Below are 3,760 nucleotides of genomic sequence, written 5' to 3' on the forward strand. Positions count from 1 at the left end.
GCGAGGGCTGAGGGTCTAGGAGAGGGAGCGATGCTCAGCCCAGCTCATCACGCCATCAGGCAACAGTCTAGTGTCTCTCCTCCCTGTCTTGTCCTCCTCCAACCCAAAGAGTGCAGGCCAGACAAGGTTTTGTTGTTTCAAGTTTCAATCTGATCACTCCCTCTAGCGATATCTGTTGAGTCTGTTTACCCAGATCCATCTCTCCAGCTCTTTATTAATCCCCCATTTCTCACCTTTTTCCCCAAATACTCTCTCCTGAGAGATGAGCTCTAAGGTTGGCCATGTGAGTGAAGAAAACAAGGGGGCACCCGGACTTGAACCAGGGACCTCTTGATCTGCAGTCAAATGCTCTACCCCTGAGCTATACCCCCAGTTAACAACTGTCCCGCTAATATCATTTCATGTCCAGAATCATGTTGCGTTAACACTGACAGTCAGTGGCAGAGATTAAATTTCAGCTGATAAAAAAAAATTTTAAGCAATTTAGATCAGAGAAGAAACTGACTTCCAGAAATTCAAAAGTTATCAGGACTCTCCCTTTTCTTTGCTTCCTTCTCAAATCAGCTTTAATCTCTCAAACCAATCTCTCCACGCAGCTGATACCCCACCTCCAGCACCTCTAGGCTCACATCTCCACACCGTGGTTGCCAGAGAGAAAAGGGCTTAACTCTGAAAAATCCTAGAGAAGGCCTGGCCTGGCTGGGTTCTAGTGCAACCAGGGGACAGGGTACTTAAGTGCTATAACCATTTCAGGAGTGATGTCACATAAGAATGTATCTGCTCCCACTCAGAATACACGTCTATAGTACAGGGAGGGAGGGTGAGCCCCCAAAAGAAGTCAGGGGGAGCCAAGACATGGCCCCAGGGGGCCACCACTGCAGCTCTGGGCCTCGCCGGTCGAGTCTACCATACTAAGCAGGAGAGCAGCCTATTGCTTCTGCGGCCTGGAGTCCTCAGAAGCCTCCACAGCCAGATTCCTTGGCGGTTTTCACTCGTTTATCCAACAAGTACTTTGTAGGTGGCTACTGTGTGCCTGACCCTAACGACTGCACAGTTCCCGGCCTCAGGAGTGGACAGCCTAAAGGAGATGCCTGACATGGCAACAAGTGATACTAACATGGTGAGAACCGGATGCTATGGGAACAGAGAGAGAGAGAGAGAGCATTCATTAGAAGCCAGACCAGACGCGGGGGTCAGGACATGCTCCCCATTTGAAATGGGTTGTGCACTCTGAGGGGCTTATTTAATAAACAGGGGAGGTAGGGAAGGAATTCTGGGTGAAAATGGCACTAAGGACTAAGGAATCAGGTGAAGCTCTTGACAAGGTTCAAGAACGGCTGGTGCACACGGCTGGTGTTGGGTGAGGTGGGAGGGGGTCGTGGAGAGGAGATGGCACAGTCTGTAGGCAGCAGGACCCCCACGGGAACTGATGAGCCACGTGGGCCCTGGGTGTAACTCCAGGGAGAGAGAAGGGATAGTCAGAGCCACCAATGTGTTGAGGCTGGAGCACTGACGGCAGGTCAAGAAGTTGGGGTTCAAGTCCTGATGTCGTCTCCATGTTCTGAATGTCCTCTCTTATTCATATCATAGCCCACTTGGCAGACAAGATCTTTGACCTTTCTATGCCTCTGTTTCCTCATCTGTTAAATGGGGATTATAAAAGGCCCTACAATTGTGCAGATTAAATGAGATCCTTTAGAGCAGGGGTCAGCAAACTAGAGCCCACAGCCAGGGTACAGCCCCGGGAGCAAAGAATGGTTTTGATATTTTCAAATGGCTGGAGGGTGGAAATGGTACAGAGTAAGTGCTTAATAAACATTAGCTGTTATTTCTAATAATAATAATATATTGTGACATGTGAAAATTATATGAAATGCAAATTTCAGAGTCCATCAAGTTTTATCAGAGCACAGCCACTCTCACCCATCTGCAGCTGCTTTCCTCTACTAGGGCAGAGTTGAGTGGTTGCAACAGGGACCAAATGCCCATAAAACTAAAAATATGTACTCTCTGGCCCTTTTCAGAATAAAATGTGCTGACTCCTGACTTCCAGTCTTTATAGAGTTCTGCCGGATACATAGCAAATACTTAATAAAAAGTAGCTATTGCCGGTATTATTATAGCCATGGGCAAACACTGGTTACTGGGGAGTCTGGAGTCTCTGATTCCCTCACTTTGGGGCATCATCAGCTCCAGCTCCCTCCTCTTCCCAGGTCTACTTAGAGCTGACCAACTGCCCCTCGCTGGGGTGGCATGAACGACGCGCAGGAACAGGGGTGGGCACGCGTCCTCGAGGAGCACGCACTGATTACACTGGTGGCGGGTATCTGGCCATGACTCTCGAAATGACGAAAGCACATAACGCTGACCCAGAAACGAGACTTCTAGAAACTTAAAGACATATGCACATATTTGTGGAATGATGTTTGTGCAAGGCTATTCCACTGCACCATTATTTGTAATTCCAAAACGCTGGAAACAATCCAATTGTCCCTCATCCGAGGACTGGTTAAATAAGTCATGGAACATCCTGGAGTCGAATACTAATAGACAGCCACAAAAATGGTGATGCTCTTCTCTTTATGCACTGATACGGAAAGACGGACAAAGAAGAAACAAAACAGCAAGCTGCAGAACAATGTATGTACACACCATATAGCGCCACCGTCAGTGAGGAACAAAGGAGGGTAGAAAATATATTTGCTTCCATATGCATGAAAATTCTCTAGAAAGATATACGGCCAACATTAGATGCCTGCAGGGAGGGGAAGTGGGGCGGGCAGAGGTTAGATGGAATATTCCTGCACACCCTTTCCTACTGTTTGAATGTTGAACCATGCAAATGCACTCTTTATTTCAGTATTTCATTACCCATCTAAAAAGGAAAGAAAGTGTAACAAGAACAGAAACACAATGTAGCCCAAGTGTCACCATTTCTGTGACGCTCTCCCTCACCTCCATCCCCTCCCACCGGGCATCTATCCTCCACATAAACATGTACATTTTTTCGTACAAAAGATAAAAGTTATTAAAACATTCACAATAAAGATACTAGAAGTGATACAGTTCCCAAACCCAGCTGTTTGTGTAAATTATAATAAAATGCAAATAAAAAAGGATGCATATTTGCAATTTCTAGCACCTTAACTTTACAGACCACTGGCTCTAGCACTAGTGTGACAATTTGTTTATTTATAGGTATCCCCAGTAGACTGAGCTGCTTGAGAACAACCACTATGTTATATTTGCCTCTGAAGCCCCATTGTTGAACGCAGTACCTGGTACATAACTCAGGTTGAGAGAATCTTTCTGCGCTGACAAAGGCCAATCCTGACAGAGCGCCTTCTCCAGCTCAGCAGCAGGGGGAGGTGAGGCACCTCCGGCACCTGCAGCATATGCAGATCCTGGTGCCGCATCCACAGAGAGAGAAGGTCTGGGGGCCATGCCTGCAGCCTCAGCCTGCCAGCCTCAGCTCATTCCTCCATCCACTAAGCCGTCCACCCTCTGCACAGCCACCAGCAATTTACCAGCTGCCTTAGTCTGCTTGGGCTGCCATCACAAAGTACAACAGACTGGGGGCTTAAACAACAGAAGTTGATTTTCACACAGTTCTGAAGGCTGCAAGTCCAAGATCTAGGTGTCAGCAGGGTTGGTTTCTTCTGAGACCCCTCTCCTCGGCTTACGGGTGACCACCTTCTCACTACGTCCGCACAGGTCGTTTCCTCTGTGCATGTGCCGCACTAGTGTCTCTTCCCCTTAT

At 47.6% G+C, this 3,760-nt stretch overlaps 1 non-coding gene across 1 annotated transcript; it reads right to left on the minus strand.

Moving 5' to 3' along the window:
• Positions 1-299: 299 nt before the first annotated feature.
• TRNAC-GCA (transfer RNA cysteine (anticodon GCA)) lies at positions 300-371 on the minus strand. Its single transcript has one exon. It is a non-coding gene; the product is annotated as a tRNA-Cys (tRNA).
• Between the last annotated feature and the right edge of the window lie 3,389 nt (positions 372-3,760).

Source organism: Lipotes vexillifer, unplaced genomic scaffold, assembly GCF_000442215.2.
Source record: "Lipotes vexillifer unplaced genomic scaffold, Lipotes_vexillifer_v1.1 scaffold472, whole genome shotgun sequence".
Lineage (NCBI taxonomy): Eukaryota > Metazoa > Chordata > Mammalia > Artiodactyla > Lipotidae > Lipotes > Lipotes vexillifer.